The sequence below is a fragment of the Bubalus kerabau genome, chromosome 11, assembly GCF_029407905.1.
Source record: "Bubalus kerabau isolate K-KA32 ecotype Philippines breed swamp buffalo chromosome 11, PCC_UOA_SB_1v2, whole genome shotgun sequence".
Classification (NCBI taxonomy): Eukaryota; Metazoa; Chordata; class Mammalia; order Artiodactyla; family Bovidae; genus Bubalus; species Bubalus kerabau.
Window position 1 is genome coordinate 90,006,461 of NC_073634.1, and position 19,028 is coordinate 90,025,488.

The window sequence follows — 19,028 nt, forward strand, 5'->3', positions numbered from 1 at the left end:
TATGCTCACTGGAGGTCACTGACGTACTTTATGTATACACATATACACCAGTATGTACCTACATGTAACAAACACTCTTATTAGACTTTATTTTTTAGAGCAGTTTTTTCATTCGCAGCAAAGCAGAGCAGAAAGTACAGTGTTCCCACTTACCCCTTGTCCCCAGACACAGCCCTCCTCATGTTCACAGTCCTCCCCCTGCAGACTGGGGTACCTATGTTACAACTAGTGGATCTAGACGGATACACGGCATCGCCCCCAAGCCAGAGCTCACAGGAGCTCATTCTTGGTGTCGTATGTTCTGTGGGTTTGAACAAACATGTAACGTCCTGTTGTTTGGTTGCTCAGTCGCATCCGACTCTTTGCGACGCCGTGGACAGCAGCATGCCAGGCTCCCCTGTCCTTCACCATCGACGTTATAATATTAATATCATACGAGGCAGCTTCCCTGCCCTAAAATCCCCCTCTGCTCACCTTGTCCCCTATTTTTCTAAAGGTGAGGTTCACGTCAATGATCTCAGCTAAGTCATCTCATGACTCTGGAGCCTTGCTTGGACACTCAGGGAAATTAAAGCCTGGACATGGTCCAGGGTCCTCCACAAGGTCACCCTGGTGAAAACCAGTAAGTTGGCATCAGCGGCAGAATGTGCTAGAAGCAATGTGTCTGGTGGTCATTTTATCATCTTGACCTCCTATCAGCCCTGGCAGGGAGGGTCCATTCTAACTCTCCGGTTTACAGAGGAGCAAACAGATTTGGGGACACGTGTCAAGGTCACACGTGGCCAAGTGGGATGCCCAAAATGTACACCCCTAAACCTACCTCTGCTCTTTCCAGATGCCCTCGTCAATTACAGGAGCTTATAGGAGGCGTGGGTATGCCACAGGCAAGCACCCTCTCAGGTTAGGGGGCTTTTGCTTTTCCAGTGTTGGATCATGTGTGCCCTGGGCCTGTGGTCCTCCTGCAGGTGGTGGTGGGGGGGGGTGCCCTCCAGCCACTCTGCACCATGAATGTCACAGGGGGGCCTCCCTTAGCTGCAGATCATCTGCACAAAGGCCCCACCATTTCTAGCCTCTGGGGGACAGACCTGCATGAACATCAAGCTCAAGGATCAGCTCAGGGACGGTGACGGCATTCCTAGTCCAGGTGGACACTGTCCTGTCTCACCAGACACGCCCCAGCTCTCCCAGGAAGAGCTCTGTGGAGTGGGGACAGCAGAGGTGCTCTTCTGCGCTGGGAGGCCCTGTGACTGGGGTGGGCCCTATGACCCCCGCCATCCTCAGTGTCCCCAGCTGTGACACGGTGGATGGGCCGGATCCCTTGGGGAGGCTGGACCAGCTCTGATCCCAGGTTTCCCAGCAGGAGGAGCCATCCTTCCAGAAGGCTCTGGCTCCCAGTCTGCTTGGGAACACTCCATTAACTCAAATTGCAAATTTCCTCCTGGCTCTATCGGCTAAGCCACAGGGGCTCCCCGGCCACCAGCTTTCCTGTGACAGATACAGATGACAGTCATCGCTGGAGACAGAATCAAGAGGCAGAAGTCATTATGCAGAAATAATTATGTTGAGTTATATCTGGTTGCTCCTGATTTCTGTCTCTCAATTGTCTTACAAATGGTCATGCCACTTCCTCTCTAGGAGAACAAACTGTGGATGCTTGGGTGATTCAAACAGACTTCCTGGGCCGGAGCCTAGTGCTCCAAACTCCTGCCAGGCGGGGCATCAGCATCCAAGGGCTGTGATGCCCTTTCCTTTCTCCGAGCACTTGGGAGAGAGGAGAGGTAGAAGACAAAAGCCCTGGGGAGGGAGCACACTCCCTGACTCACCCACACACACCCCCTGCATTGGACCCTCCTTCAAGGCCCGCTTCACCTGGGTCCCTTTCTTCTGGGGCCCATCCTGATCTCCCAGCCTTTTGTTCACTTTATGCCCAAGGCACCTCCCTCTCCTAGGTCTGGGGTCTCTGGGTGGGGGGTGACTCAGGCCGTGACCAGCTTTGACTCATTTTGGTACTCCCAGCTTGTAGCACAGAGCAAGGCCCTGGGAGAGCAGAGAGGGCTCTGTAGCTGGGCTGCTTGGGCTCAAATCCTAGCTCTACTATTTCCTAGTTGTGTGACCGATTATCTACCTTCTCTCTGCCTCAGTCTTCCAGGATGTAAAATGGAGATGATGATAATCCTACCTAGTTCATCAACCTCTTAAAAGATTCCGTGAGCAAATGCACACACACACAAAATACTTGCTCATAGGAAGATGCAATAAATGTCAACAATGACTAAAAGAGCACAGAGAAGCCTTGAAAACACTCTTGTAAGAATCGAAGCCAACTTGAAAGACACAGACTACTGAAACTGACTCAAGAAGAAGTATGTCTGACATACCTATAACAAGGCAAGAGACTGAATTAGTAATCAAAAAATTACTCATGAAGAAAAGTCCCCACCAGGCCCAGATGGTCTTACTGCTGAGTTCTATAAACATTTAAAGAATTAATAACAATTCTTCACAAACTCTTCCAAAAAACAGAAGAGGCGGGAACACTTCCCAACTGGTTCTATGAGGCTAGTACTACCTTGATCTCAAAACCAGACAAAGTCTCCACAAGAGAAGAAAGCTACAGACCAATGTCCCTAATGGCCAAGGATGAAAAGAAAAACAAACAAGACCTTAAAAAAAAAAAAAAAACCAGCATAGCCAATCCAGTACCATAAAGAATAAAAAGAATTATACATCATAGCAAATGGGATTCATCTCAGGAATGCAAGGATAGTTTACCATCTGAAAACAATTAATGTTGTACATCATACAGTAAAATAAAAAGCAAAAATCACATGCTAATCTCAACAGAGGCAGAAAAAGCACTTGACAGAATCCAACATCCTTCCATGATAAAAACACTCAAACTAAGAACAGAAGGAAACTTCCTCAGTCTGACAGAGGATATTTGTGAAACACTCACAGCCAACATCACACTTAATGATAAAAATACCAGATGCTTTTTCCCTTCGATGAGGAATGAGACAAGGATGCCCACTCCTGTCACTTCAATTCAACATTATACTAGAGGTTCTAACCAGGGCAACTAGGCAAGAAAAAAGTACAAGGCATCTGAATTAGAAAAGAAGTAAAACTATGTCTATTTGCAGATGACATAATATTTTATATAGAAAATCCTAAGGAATCCACTAAAAAAAAAAGTAATAGAACTAATGACATAATTTAAGCAAGGTTGCTGGATACATGATCAACATACAAAAACTAAGTGTATTTCTATATACAGGCAATTAAAAATCCAAAAATGAAATTAACACATTTCATTACGAAAACAATTCTATAAGCAATAGCATCAAAAATTATTTAAAAATTTATAAAATAAATTTAACAAAAAAATGCAAAATGTATTCTGAACACTACAAAACATTGTTGAAAAAAATTAAAGAAGATCTAAATAAGTGGGAAAATATCCCATGTTCATAGATCAGAAGACTTACCACTGTTAAGATGACAATACTCCCCACACTAACCTCCAGGTTCCCCTTCAGAATGCCAGCTTACTGCTTTGTATTTGGCTGATTCTAAAATTCATATGGAACTTCAAAGGACGCAGAACAGCTGAAACAGTTCTGGAAAAATAAAAGAGTAGAACTCACAGCTCTCAATTTAAAACCTTACTACAGGGGCTTCCCTGGTGGTCCAGTGACTGAGAATCCGCCTTGCAATGTAGGAGACGTGAGTTCGATTCCTGATCCAGGAAGACTCCACATGCTGTGGTGCAACAAAGCCTGCACCTCACAGCCACTGAGCCTGTGCTCTAGAGCCCAGGAGCTGCATCTACTGAAGCCCACAAACCCTAGAGCCTGCACCTCACAGCCACTGAGCCTGCGCTCTAGAGCCCAGGAGCCGCATCTACTGAAGCCCACAAACCCTAGAGCCTGCACCTCACAGCCACTGAGCCTGCGCTCTAGAGCCCAGGAGCCGCATCTACTGAAGCCCACAAACCCTAGAGCCTGCACCTCACAGCCACTGAGCCTGCGCTCTAGAGCCCAGGAGCCGCATCTACTGAAGCCCACAAACCCTAGAGCCTGCACCTCACAGCCACTGAGCCTGCGCTCTAGAGCCCAGGAGCCGCATCTACTGAAGCCCACAAACCCTAGAGCCTGCACCTCACAGCCACTGAGCCTGTGCTCTAGAGCCCAGGAGCCGCATCTACTGAAGCCCACAAACCCTAGAGCCTGCACCTCACAGCCACTGAGCCTGTGCTCTAGAGCCCAGGAGCTGCATCTACTGAAGCCCACAAACCCTAGAGCCTGCACCTCACAGCCACTGAGCCTGTGCTCTAGAGCCCAGGAGCTGCATCTACTGAAGCCCACAAACCCTAGAGCCTGCACCTCACAGCCACTGAGCCTGTGCTCTAGAGCCCAGGAGCTGCATCTACTGAAGCCCACAAACCCTAGAGCCTGCACCTCACAGCCACTGAGCCTGTGCTCTAGAGCCCAGGAGCTGCATCTACTGAAGCCCACAAACCCTAGAGCCTGCACCTCACAGCCACTGAGCCTGTGCTCTAGAGCCCAGGAGCTGCATCTACTGAAGCCCACAAACCCTAGAGCCTGCACCTCACAGCCACTGAGCCTGCGCTCTAGAGCCCAGGAGCTGCATCTACTGAAGCCCACAAACCCTAGAGCCTGCACCTCACAGCTACTGAGCCTGTGCTCTAGAGCCCAGGAGCTGCATCTACTGAAGCCCACAAACCCTAGAGCCTGCACCTCACAGCCACTGAGCCTGTGCTCTAGAGCCCAGGAGCTGCATCTACTGAAGCCCACAAACCCTAGAGCCTGCACCTCACAGCCACTGAGCCTGTGCTCTAGAGCCCAGGAGCTGCATCTACTGAAGCCCACAAACCCTAGAGCCTGCACCTCACAGCCACTGAGCCTGTGCTCTAGAGCCCAGGAGCTGCATCTACTGAAGCCCACAAACCCTAGAGCCTGCACCTCACAGCCACTGAGCCTGTGCTCTAGAGCCCACGAGCTGCATCTACTGAAGCCCACAAACCCTAGAGCCTGCACCTCACAGCCACTGAGCCTGCGCTCTAGAGCCCAAGAGCTGCATCTACTGAAGCCCACAAACCCTAGAGCCTGCACCTCACAGCTACTGAGCCTGCGCTCTAGAGCCCACGAGCTGCATCTACTGAAGCCCACAAACCCTAGAGCCTGCACCTCACAGCCACTGAGCCTGTGCTCTAGAGCCCAGGAGCTGCATCTACTGAAGCCCACAAACCCTAGAGCCTGCACCTCACAGCCACTGAGCCTGTGCTCTAGAGCCCAGGAGCTGCATCTACTGAAGCCCACAAACCCTAGAGCCTGCACCTCACAGCCACTGAGCCTGTGCTCTAGAGCCCAGGAGCTGCATCTACTGAAGCCCACAAACCCTAGAGCCTGCACCTCACAGCCACTGAGCCTGTGCTCTAGAGCCCAGGAGCTGCATCTACTGAAGCCCACAAACCCTAGAGCCTGCACCTCACAGCCTCTGAGCCTGTGCTCTAGAGCCCAGGAGCTGCATCTACTGAAGCCCACAAACCCTAGAGCCTGCACCTCACAGCCTCTGAGCCTGTGCTCTAGAGCCCAGGAGCTGCATCTACTGAAGCCCACAAACCCTAGAGCCTACACCTCACAGCCACTGAGCCTGTGCTCTAGAGCCCAGGAGCTGCATCTACTGAAGCCCACAAACCCTAGAGCCTGCACCTCACAGCTACTGAGCCTGTGCTCTAGAGCCCACGAGCTGCATCTACTGAAGCCCACAAACCCTAGAGCCTGTACCTCACAAGAGAAGCCACCGCAGCGAGAAGCCTGAGCACCACACCCAGAGGAGCCCCCGCTCGCTGGAACTAGGGACAAGCGTGTGCAGCAACAAAGACACAACACAGCCAAAATTAAATAAATTTTTTTCTAATGAAAGAAAAGATGCTCAACATCGTTAGTGTTTAGAGAAATGCAAATCAAAAGCATAATGAGATATCATTTCACACCCACTAAAATTTTGGGAAAAGAAAACATCAGATCAATGCAAGTGTTGGTGAGGATTTGGAGAAATTGGATCCCACTGCTGTTGGTGATGTAAATGGTGCAGCCACTTTGGAAAACAATCTAGCAGTTTCTCAAATGAGTGAACATACGGTTATCATATAACCCAGAAACTCCACTCCGAGGAAGAAACCCAAGAGAAATGAAAACAAACGTCCATAAAAAAACTTGTTCATAGCAGCATTATTAAACAACCCAAACGTTCATTACTATATGAATGGATAAACAAAATGTGGTATTTTCATACAGTGTAATATCATTTAGCTATAAAAAGAAGTTCTGACATGTGCTACAATATGGATGAACCTTGAAAACATTATGCTAAGTGAAACCAGCACAAAAGGACAAATGTTGTATGATTCTGTTATAGAAAATGCCCAGAATAGGAAATCTATAGAGACAGAAAGTAGATTAACCATTTCTTAGGGCTGGGGAAAGGTGGATAGGAGAATCAGACGTGGTAGCTAAAGGTAGTAGCCAAAATTGTACCCACTTTAGTATGTGTCTAACCTATATATACAAAAAAGATCTTCATGACCCAGATAATCATAATGCTGTGATCACTCACCTACAGCCAGACATCCTGGAATGTGAAGTCAAGTGGGCCTTATGTATCACTAAGAACAAAGCTAGTGGAGGTAATGGAACTCCAGTTGAGCTATTTCAAATCCTGAAAGATGATGCTGTGAAAGTGCTGCACTCAATATGCCAGCAAATTTGGAAACTCAGCAGTGGTCTCAGGACTGGAAAAGGTCAGTTTTCATTCTAATTCCAAAGAAAGGCAATGCCAAAGAATACTCAAACTATTGCACAACTGCACTCATCTCTCATGCTAGTTAAGTAATGCTCAAAATTCTCCAAGCCAGGCTTCAGCAATACATGAACCGTGAACTGAATCAGATGTTCAAGCTGGTTTTAGAAAAGGCAGAGGAACCAGAGATCAAATTGCCAACAGTCACTGGATCATCAAAAAAGCAAGAGAGTTCCAGAAAAACATCTATTTCCGCTTTATTGACTATGCCAAAGCCTTTGACTGTGTGGATCATAGTAAACTTCAGAAAATTCTGAAAGAGATGGGAATACCAGACCACCTGACTTGCCTCTTGAAATACCTGTATGGAGGTCAGGAAGCAACAGTTAGAAGTGGACATGGAACAACAGACTGGTTCCAAGGAGTACGTCAAGTCTGTATATTGTCACCCTGCTTATTTAACTTATATGCAGAGTACATCATGAGAAACGTTGACTGGAGGAAGCACAAGCTGGAATCAAAATTGCCAGGAGAAATATCAATAACCTCAGATATGCAGATGACACCACCCTTATGGCAGAAAGTGAAGAGGAACTAAAGAGCGTCTTGATGAAAGTGAAAGAGGAGAGTGAAAAAGTTGGCTTAAAGCTCACATTCAGAAAGCTAAGATCATGGCATCTGGTTCCATCACTTCATGGCAAATAGATGGGGAAACAGTAGCTGACTTTATTTTGGTGATTCCAAAATCACTGCAGATGGTGATTGCAGCCATGAAATTAAAAGACGCTTACTCCTTGAAAGGAAAGTTATGACCAACCTAGACAGCATATTAAAAAGCAAAGACATTACGTTGTCAACAAAGGTCTGTCTAGTTAAGGCTATGGCTTTTCCAGTAGTCATGTATGGATGTGAGAGTTGTACTATAAAGAAAGCTAAGCACAGAAGAATTGATGCATTTGAACTGTGGTGTTGGAGAAGACTCTTGAGAGTCCCTTGGACTGTAAGGAGATCCAACCAGTCCATCCTAAAGGTGATCAGTCCTGGGTGTTCATTGGAAGGACTGATGTTGAAGCTGAAACTCCAATATTTTGGCCACCTGATACGAAGAGCTGACTCATTTGAAAAGACCCTGATGGTGGAAAAGATTGAAAGCAGGAGAAGGGGACAACGGAGAATGAGATGGTTAGATGGCATCACCAACTCAATGGACATGAGTTTGGGTAAGCTCCAGGAGTTGGTGATGGACAGAGAGGCCTGGCGTGCTGTGGTTCATGGAGTCGCAGAGAGTCGGACACGACTGAGCGACTGAACTGAACTGAAAGGGTTTGGGGTGGAGGAGGAAATGACAACCCACTCCAGTATTTTTGCCTAGAGAATCCCATAGACAGAGCAGCCTGGTGGACTACAGTCCATGGGGTCTCAAAGAGTCGGCGGACATGACTAAGCAACTAAACAACAACAACAACTGTGTTTTATAATATTAAAAACAGGGTATCAGTATCACATCTCAAGCTTAGAAGGTGACAGTGTGGGGAACTGTTGTGGTCATCTCAAGCAAGTAAGTACTGCATGAAGGTGTTATACTTCCAAAGATTAAGAACCATTCCGCCTACCAAACAAAATACATTCTGAAGGTTGCTTGTTTTGTAATCCTGGATCTGGACTTTTTGGGGAGTCTTAAACTTATAAAAGAATGAAATTATAAAATATTAAGCAGTGTGGCTTTATTTTGAAGTAATCTGTTACTTTAAAATTAAAAGAGAAGCATTCAGATCAAATCAGATCAGTCGCTCAGTTGTGTCTGACTCTTTGCGACCCCATGAATCACAGCATGCCAGGCCTCCCTGTCCATCACCCACTCCCGGAGTTCACCCAGACTCACGTCCATTGAGTCAGTGATGCCATCCAGCCATCTCATCTTCTGTCGTCCCCTTCTCCTCCTGCCCCCAATCCCTCCCAGCATCAGAGTCTTTTCCAATGAGTCAACTCTTCGCATGAGGTGGCCAAAGTACTGGAGTTTCAGCTTTAGCATCATTCCTTCCAAAGAAATCCCAGGGCTGATCTCCTTCAGAATGGACTGGTTGGATCTCCTTGCAGTCCAAGGGACTCTCAAGAGTCTTCTCCAACACCACAGTTCAAAAGCATCAATTCTTCAGCGCTCAGCCTTCTTCACAGTCCCAACTCTCACATCCATACATGACCACAGGAAAAACCATAGCCTTGACTAGACGGACCTTTGTTGGCAAAGTAATGTCTCTGCTTTTGAATATGCTATCTAGGTTGGTCATAACCTTCCTTCCAAGGAGTAAGCGTCTTTTAATTTCATGGCTGCAGTCACCATCTGTAGTGATTTTGGAGCCCAGAAAAATAAAGTCTGACACTGTTTCCACTGTTTGCCCATCTATTTCCCATGAAGTGATGGGACCGGATGCCATGATCTTAGTTTTCTGAATGTTGAGCTTTAAGCCAACTTTTTCACTCTCCACTTTCACTTTCATCAAGAGGCTTTTGAGTTCCTCTTCACTTTCTGCCATAAGGGTGGTGTCATCTGCATATCTGAGGTTATTGATATTTCTCCCGGCAATCTTGATTCCAGTTTGTGTTTCTTCCAGTCCAGCGTTTCTCATGATGTACTCTGCATATAAGTTAAATAAACAGGGTGACAATATACAGCCTTGACGAATTCCTTTGCCTATTTGGAACCAGTCTGTTGTTCCATGTCCACTTCTAACTGTTGCTTCCTGACCTGCATACAAAGTTCTCAAGAGGAAGATCAGGTGGTCTGGTATTCCCATCTCTTTCAGAATTTTCCATAGTTTATTGTGATCCACACAGTCAAAGGCTTTGGCATAGTCAATAAAGCAGAAATGTTTTTCTGGAACTCTCTTGCTTTTTCCATGATCCAGCGGATGTTGGAAATTTGATCTCTGGTTCCTCTGCCTTTTCTAAAACCAGCTTGAACATCAGGAAGTTCACAGTTCACATGAATCAATAAAACAAGATACAATGAAATCTAGTTATTATAAATTCCATCTGTATTTAAAATATTCTAAAATAAGTTATTGGTAGCTGTTTTTTCTTAGCAGGATGAGTAGAATTTTCTTGATTATACGTATAGTTTTATTTTTAATACTTCTTATTTTTTAAATGGCCCATAATGTTATGAACAGGATTTGTATGGCCAGCTTCTGTTCTTTCACAAAACTTGAGATAAAAATTATTTTAACTGTAACCTAAAAGTAGTCCTTAAAAAATGGGAAATGTTAACTTAAAAGCAGCATATAGTCATTCAGTTTGCTGCATGACACTGATCCCAGGGAAACTTGACAAGCTTTCTTTTGTCCTAACGTAGAGAAGTACAGGTCAAAGTTCTGGAATATTTCTGATTTACTTTAGTGAATTTTACCTACTTTAGTATGTGTATAACTTATATAAAGCAAAAAAAGAATTTAATTATAGTGAGCAATATAACTTTGTTCATATTATCTGATGTTTGCTAAAAGAAAAATATGAATGAATTAAATCAACAAAAATAAAGAGTATGGGGTCTCCTTTTGGGATGATGGAGCATTCTTTTGGGGGTGATGGAGCATTCTTTTGGGGTGATGGAGCATTGTGAAATTGAGTGCAGTGGCAGTTGCATATGTACCTGGTGATGTACTAAAAGCCATTGCCTTGTATAGTTTATATGGCTGAATTGTGCGGTACATGGATTGTATCTTAATAAAGTTATTAAAAAACAAACAAACCGGAGTCTAGGCCAGCGTTCTTGTACTTCTCTACCCCAGAAGACAGAAGGGCAAAGAGCAGGTTCACAGGAACAGGGGGGCAAAGCACAGGGCCTCCCAGCTCTGCAGCCGGAGGTCACAGCTCTCAGAGCTCGTCACCGTGGCCGACCGTGAAAACTGGCAGCCTCAGGTCTCAGCTGAGCTGCAAAACTGCCTTGAAGCCTCGCTCCCCACCCTGCCCCCAACTTGCACCCCCCACACTTGCTGAGTGCCTGCAGAGTGCATTAGGTGCAGGGGACACCGGCCTGACTTTCGAGGAACCCACAGCCCAGCCGGGTACCCTCAGATGTCATGTGCTGGATGTCGGGGATGGGCAGTCAAACCAAGCTCCAGGGATCACTTGCGTTCCAGGAGGTGATCTGGTGCACTGGGTGGGCGGCTGGGGAGGGGAAGTCCCTCTGGATACACGCTGGGTCCGGGCTGAAGGAGTTCAATCCCTGAAACCGCCCTATCCGCCACCCCAGGGCACTGACTGTGAACCACCAGCTAACAAACCAGGGTTCTAGGGCCATTTCTGGGGCTAGTTCCTCCTCTAGGGCCCAGGCCCGGAGGGCTCAGTGCCCAGCATCCTTGCTGGCCAGTCCTTGAAAGGCAGTTCCTCCTGCCAGGGCTCAACACCTCCTCTCGCCCAGACCCAGGCCTCCTGGGCTGACTCTGATCTGCCCGCTTGCAGCAGGGGCGAATGTGTGCTCAAGAGATGACAAATTATTTTAATATATCCTGAAATCCAACTTAATTAGGAAGCAAAGTCCCTGAGGGAGAAAAATACAATGGGTCTGGAGTCAGAGACGAATGGGTTTTGGATTATGACTATTTCTGAGGTGACTGTGGTTTTAGGATGACTAATTCCACCATGGTCCCCAGGTAATTGGGGCGGTAGCTCACCGAATACTTTCACACAGACAATTGGCACAACACAAAGGCATTTTCCTCCACTGCTCAATTCAATAACTGAGTTAGAGGGATTTCCCTGCTGGTCAGGGGCTAAGAATCCAGCTTGCCCCTAGAGAAAACTGTCCTCATGTCCACCTGCCATCGATGGATGACAACCTGTAGTGTGCTGGTACGCAGAACAATCGGAAAAAACCTCCATGACACACAACACAGATGAAGCTCCAAAAAGTTTCCTTTCAAGTAACAAGACAGCAACGAGAAAGTAAGCAGATCACCAACTGCTAGGAAAAGAATAAAACGAAGTGATCCGATGAAGACTGCCGGGCAGCTCAATGGTCAGGAATCCGCCAGCCAGTGCAGGAGACGCAGGTTCAATCCCGGGATGTGGAAGATCTCCTGGAGAAGGAAATGGCAACCCACTCCAGTATTGCTACCTGGGAAATCCCATGGACAAAGGAGCCTGACAAGCTACAGTTCATGGGGTCACAAACAGTTGGACATGACTGAGCAACTGAGCACGCCGCGGTGGGTTGGGGTCGGGGCAGTAACTCTTGCTTGGATGCTCAGAGTCAGGGACACATGTGAAGAGGAAGGGATAGCCTATGATGAGGGCTCTCGGCAGAAGGGGCAGCAAATGCAAAGGCCCTGGGGCAGAGCATGCTTGGCATCGTCAAGGGGCAGCAAGAAAGTGAGTGTGGCCAAAGCATGGCCAACAGGCAGAAGTGGGGAGCAGCGGGGAGGTGGGGGGAGCAGGGGCTCAGAGGACAGGGCAAGGAGTTTACTTTTTTATTTTAAGCACAATTGTTGTAGAACTCTGACAACCAGAGAGTGCTACAAAAATACTGGGTACTGGGGAAAGGATGGTAAGAGTCCCTGGAACTGAAGGCAGCAAAAAGGGGGGACCTCCTTGGGTCCTCCCCAGTGGTAGGGGCGGGGGTAGAGGTGGCAGGTCACTTCTGAAGGCAATGCTTTTCCTTCCGACATAAAATCCAAGCTTGTTCACTCCTGATTCTCCGTGGGCAGGAACAAAAATAAAATGGCTCATTGCCCACTAATGAATTCTTGGAACCTCTGGAGCTCAGGCCACGGATCCACTCCCCCCGACCAGCTCCTGATGCCAAAGGGACCAGGGGCCATAAAATCTCTGCCTGGAGTTCTTCCCGGCGGCGTCTGAGGCGCCTCCTGTTCCGGAGGGAGGAAGAGAAAGCAAAGCTTTGCCAACAGAGAACAATGAGGTGGCCATGGGGGAAACACCGGCTGGTCCAGGGAGGCGGGGAGCGGGGAGGAATCCAAAGCCTGTGCAGCCATTTCTATGTGGGGCACGTTCTGCCCACAGACAGGCCCACCGTCGTGGTCAGTCTTAGCCGGGGCGGGGGGAGGGGTGGTGGGGGAGCCCTTACGGCACCTGCCACCCCTGGACAGCAGGTACTAGAGCACCCGAAGTGGAGGCTGGAGACCAGGCACCCTCTTCTCATGGAAATGGTCCCAAGAGTGTCGGATTTGGACTCTGACATGTCACCATGTGGCCCTGGGCAAGCGGCCCATCCTTCGGGGCTGCTCCCATCCCGTGAATTCCGAGGGGGGCTGCAGGAACCACAGGAGGTAACAAATTCACACGGAAGCTCCTTAAACTCCTAGCGTTTAAGGCTCCACCTCAGGGTCACTGGGTACACTCACGCTCTGCCCCCATCTCAGGATCATCGGCCACCAACAGACAGGCTCAGAGAGGTTAAGCCACTTTCCCAAGGTCACACAGCCAGACAGTGAGTGCTATGCCAGCGGAGCCGACCAGCCCTGCAGGCCACAGGACCTGCCAGAGACTAAACCCTGCCCTCCGGGAGCAATAAAGGAGCAAGGAGAGTGGCACTAATTATTTAAGTGTAATTAAGCAAGACGTGCAAAGCAGGGCAGAGGGTGGGCCCTGGGGTGGGGTCTTTGTAGAGGCAGGAAGGGTGGGCTGAGGGGCTCCCGGCCAGGCTCCCCGCAGAGCAGTCTCCTCAGGCTAGGCTCCAGATACTCACCCCTCACCTCTCTGAAGCCCTGGTGGTCCCAAGGCCCCAGCACTTTCCATTTGAGGATCCGGGTAATCAGGCCCCCGTCCAGGTGCCCTTGGAGCCTCAATCCCACCAAGTGCGGCAGGCTGAGGACATGGAAAAATTCAGAGACTTTCCCATGTGGCCTCTCCTCCTTCCTGGGGCCCCTGGGGGCCCATGAGGCTGCCTGGAAGCCGCCTGCTGGGGCTCCTGGCCCTTCTAGACTGAGCTCTGGGAGGGCCGCATTCTGCTCCCACGTCTCCCATGCACGGGGCCTGGAGGCACGCCGACTCTCAGTCAGTGTCTAATGAGTGAATCAGCAAGCAGGCGGCTCAGAGGGAGCGGAGATTCTAGATGAGGCTACAGCGAATGACACAGCCAGACCACGGAGGACCTTGAACGCTGGGGCCAGGTGGCTTGTGGCAATAGGGAGCCGCAGAGGGCTCTTGGGCAAGGGACTAGGAGGAAGATGGTTGTGGCAGCCTGGGCAGAAAGAGTAGCAGAACTGAAGCTGGAGTCAGGAAGGTCAATGAGGCAGTGGGGAGGGGTAACATGGGTACTGGCACGCGAGAAAATCGGGGATTTTTAAGGGTGATTGCAATCGTGTGTAGCTTTCAGCTGGTCACACACAGAAACTGGAAACCACCCCCTCCCCCAGACAGAACTTGACTGCATCGTTGGTATTAACACCTTAGTTGCCGGTCCACCCTGAAACCACCACCAGGCCAGCTGGTACCCAGGCTGTGCTTCCTGAAGCAGGTGGCCAGGAGGAAAAGTATAACTTCCCCACAAAGAAAGGAAAGCACCAGAGAAGATCTGGGCGTCCCTGAAACGCAGCCTGCAAAGCAGCCTGCAAATGGGTGCCATGGAGGATTAAGGCAAGTCCTCCCGCGAAGCTTCTTATTCTGCAGCCAACAGAGCGCGCGCAGCTGAGCCGCCGTATGCGTGATGAAGGGATAAGTCATCTGAAAACACAAATAAATTATTCATTCCTCCACAAACGAGCAGCTTCTGGGTTGCTGCGGCAGCCGAAAGGCTCTGCGAATCCTATTAGCGACACGGCTCAGCCAGGCGACGCAGAGTCCCGCCACCACCCCGGTGTAGACAGCTCTTGCTGGGAGCTGCCCACACAGCTCTCCGTTCTGCGTCCATGACTGAAACCAGCCCAGTGTCTCATGGGGAGATCACAGCCCCGCCGGCCCGGCCCGGGAGGCCCGGGGCTCCTGGCAGAGCATCCACACCAGAGGACTCGGTGGCAAAGAGATGCCTCCCACCTACAGTCTCCCAAGACCTCCCCTCCAGGGCCCACCTCCCACCCATCAGGACACAAGCCTGGAGCTGGGCCACTCACTCAAATGCAGATGCCTAGGCCCTGCCCCCAGACACCCTCTGGGGTTCAGCCCAGGGCACTGCATTTCTGACACCTTGGAGCTGAGGAAGTGCTGGAGTCCCTGAGTGCCCCCCTCTGATCGACCACAGCAGCTCGGAGGCCTCAAAGACCCGAGCAGCCGGGGTCAGGTCCGTGGCCTCTGGGGGCCCCAAGTGCTCAAGGTGGGGGGCTCCCGGAAGGACGATAAGAAAGAACATTTGCAGAGCGACTGTCACGCACGGGTGCTGGGCGGAGGCCACTCGCAGCTGGGGCTCTGCCCGCCTCTCGTCCCCGTGTTTGTAGCTTTCATCCCAGCCTTGGCTCAGTTCACAGCTGAGAAGTCTGAGGATTCTGACTGCCAAGGCCGGACCCGGAACCGCTATTTCCTCGGTCCCCACGGTCCCTTCCTCAGGGAAGCTTCCCACTACCCCTGGCTCAGTCTAAACACACTCTGTTGGGACTGCTGCTTGGTGTCTTAGCACGGGGCAGGGGCTGGGGAGGGGACGGGGTCCCACAGAAGTGTGGGGGTGAAGCAGTGACCGCGTGAGAGGGGCCACTGAGGCCCCCGTCACTAGGCCAGCTGAAAGCTGCCTCTTGTAGACTGGTCCCATGTGATGTGAGCCGGTCGGGTCTGTCCCTCTGTCCCTGTCCTTACACCCGGGGTCTTCTGCAAGAATGATGCCTCTGGGCCTTCCCTGGTGGTCTGGTGATTAAGATGCCACACTCCCAAAGCAGGGGGCCTGGGTTCGAGTCCTGGTCAGGGAACTGGGTCCCGCACGCCGAAGACCCGGTGCAGTCAAATAAATACATATCTTTAAAAAAAATGACACTGCTCACCTCTCTCCTTGCGGGGGAGATAGGGCTTATCTGACCGGGCTGGAGAAATGACATTCTAACCTAGTCCTTCCTCACACTCTGCCCCAACGGCAGAGGTCAGCAGTGGCTTAGCCATCTGCCTACAACTGCAAAACCAATACAATATTATAAAGTAATTAGCCTCCAATTTAAATAAATAAATTTATATTAGAAAAAAAAAGAGTGAGGCCAAGAATTCCATGGACTGTATAGTCCATGGGGTCGCAAAGAGCTGGACACAATGGAACGCCTTTCACTTTCACTTTTCAAGCAGCAGGACACTAATTCTGGCCGTAGAGTAAGCTTGCAAAGCCAGAACTACCAGGAAAAATGGTGTGTGAGTGTGTGTGTATGTGTTTGTGTCTGGAGACATTCCTGGTCATTATAACTGGGGGTCGAGGGGGGGTCATCTACTGGCACCTGAGAGGTAAAGGCAAGGATGCTCCTAAACACCCCACAGCACAGGTCACCCCACAACAAGCAGTCATGCAGTCCAAGCTGTCCACCAGGACAAGACCCTGATGTAAACGCAGTCCCCTGCGGCTTGTCACTGGGGTCCATTTCTCCACTGGTTTCAGCACCTAGGGACCAGAAGAGTGCAGAGCTCATGGAACCACGCTCTCACCCCCAAATGCCAGGTGGAAGGTCCTGCAGGGCACAGAGCCACCCTGCCCCCACTGCTATGAAAGAAAGTGAAGTCACTCAGTCGTGTGTGACTCTTTGCGACCCCATGGACTGTAGCCCACCAGGCTCCTCCGTCCATAGGATTTTCTAAGCAAGAATACTGGAGCGGGCTGCCATTTTCTTCTCCAGGGGATCTTCCCAACCCAGGGATCGAACTCAGGTCTCCTGCATGGCAAACAGATGCTTTACCGTCCGAGCCACCAGGGAAGCCCCCACTGTTGTAGGGTCTCACATAAGGAAGCCCCCCTCCCCAGGCTCCTCTGAGACCTGGAGGGGCTACAAGAAGCACTTGGGTCCCAGGCCTGCTGTGGGCAGGGTGGACTAGGCGGATGGGCAATCTCTGCCGCTGGCCTGCCGTGGAGACCACATCCACGCTTTACATTCACCCCACTCGGGGGCAGTGGGCAAGGATTCAGGAAGCCCCATGAGGGCTGCCTCTGTCCCGGTGACCCAGGCCAACCAAAACACCAGTGGTTCCCACACCTGACCCTTCCCGTGGGAAAGGGTGGTCTCGGAGATGAAATGGAAGTCTCATCTGTGCATCCTTTCATTCATTCAAAACACATTTAACCAAACACCTGCTATGTGCCAGGCACTGTCCCAGGTGTCACGATGCAACAGGGAACATGTATGATTCTTGCTTTCAAGGAGTTCACTCAGGTGCATCAGATTATGAGGCAAGTGACACGTGCCAGGAGGATAGTGAGTGCAGGATTCGAGGGGACCGTGATGAGACTTTCAGTCCTATCTAAAGATCCAGGAAGGCTTCTTGGAGGAGGTGACATCTAAATGGAGACTGAAGGATGAATAAGAGCCAGCCAGGGACAGAGGAAATGCAGGGGGATGGGGACTAGGGAGCAGCTTTTCCAAGGACTTCTAAGACACTCCCTCACCCAGGCAGGAGCAACTGACATCACAGGTCAGTAGGCAGCTGAGGTCAGCACCTGCAGCTCCCAAGTGAAAGGCAGCCTAAGAGGAGCATGGCAGGGAGGCCTTTGCCGGGGGCCCACAGGCTTGTGTCCAGCAGGGCTGGCCCGGGGGGAGAAAGCCAGTCGTCTTAAAGACACAAACAGCAAACACACACCCATGCCCGCCCGGCCCACAGCAGCACCGCTGCAAACTCTCTGGCCCCCTGAGAAGTCTGGCCAACCTCTGGCAGCCTGCCCACCACCCCCTCGCCATCCCCAGGGCACAGAAGCCTTGTGTCCCCAGACCACTCCAGCCTCATGCACTTGCTGTCTGAGAGATGGACTTCTGAAAATTGTCAATTTACTGTGGTTAAAAGACAATGCAACCCACAGGTGCACAGCTGGCTCGGCCGACACCTCTTCAGGGATGAGGCATTTGTGCAGCAATGACAATTCCTGTCTGGACCTGCAGGTGGTCCCGGTGCAGGGAGCCACCTGCCCTTACAAGAGGGCCCCCTGGTCCCTGGGGAGCTCTGCCCAGAAGACCCCCAGCCAGGCCTGCTGCGGATGCCAGCTCGGGGGCTGCTGCGCTGCCTGAGGGGACCGACCAGGAGGAGCCAGGATTGCGTGTGCACAGAAGCCTCCCACATCTTTCCATTTTTTTCCTCAAACCTGAACATTCATGAATGAATGAATCTGTGCTCAACCGAATTGCAAAGCTTACCTTTTACCCTGTTAAATTCATCTTACATTCCCCTCCTCCTTTCAACCTACCAGAGCTTCTGGAATTTGACAGCGCTCCAGTTTTGTACCCTCGGCCAATCTGATATGCATACTACATCATGTAAAGCGGTGGGCAGACTCGGTCGGCAAGCACCATCCCGTCACTCAAGGCCTCTGGGGGTAGGTCATCTGACTGACGGTGAGGCCATCTAACCACCAATATTCTGCTCCTGTCCCCAGAGGCCCAGCTGTGCCCGGCTTGAACGGCTGGGCCCACAGCTGTCCTCCGAGAGCCTAGCCCATCAAAAAGCCGGGGTGTGTGCCCTCATGTACGGCCACCCTCATACCTGTCTCCCAGCACCATCAACACCTCCCCCCTCAAATTAACTCCCAGACTTCCCTGGCGGCCCAGAGGTTAAGACTCCATGCTTCTAATACAGGGGACACGGGTTCAATCCTTGGTTGGGGAACTAAGATCCCACACGCCGCACAGCCAAAAAATAAACATAAATAAGAATAATATCAAATCTTTAAAAAAAATTAACTACCACAAGTAACACCTCTATCATCTGCACAATTTTTCTGAGAAACACAGTGAAGGACATTTTACAAACAGAAAGAGGGAGGCAGGGTTCCAGGAAGGCGGTAGTGACGTCAAGACCCATCTCTGGAATCATTTGCTCAGGTGGACAATTGCAGGCCTGTGCACCGGAGACACGAATGTACATCTGGCGGATGAAAGCAGAGAGACCCAGGAAGCTGGGGTTGGGGGCTGGGGGGCAGCTCACAGGGTCACATCCAGTCCCAACACCCACCCTGCTCTGATGTCCCCAGGAGAGATCAGGGACCAAGGGCCTCCTTCCATGGAACGAGAAGGCTGGGAAGAACCATTGCCAAGTTCAAAACCCTGTGATTTTGCATTAAAAGTTTACAGGCACTTTTTAATGAC

General features: G+C 50.3%; 1 protein-coding gene across 11 annotated transcripts in view; it reads right to left on the reverse strand.

Annotated features, from left to right (window-relative positions):
- Positions 1-19,028, reverse strand: part of HPCAL1 (hippocalcin like 1) — a 119,012-nt gene that overhangs the window by 31,281 nt on the left and 68,703 nt on the right. The window contains exon 3 of one of the 11 annotated variants that reach the window (XM_055540943.1): positions 3,489-3,620. The exons of the other annotated variants lie outside the window; for them this stretch is intronic. The gene's annotated coding sequence lies outside the window, so the exon portion shown is untranslated. The remainder of the gene's footprint in view (positions 1-3,488; positions 3,621-19,028) is intronic. 11 annotated transcript variants of the gene reach the window in all.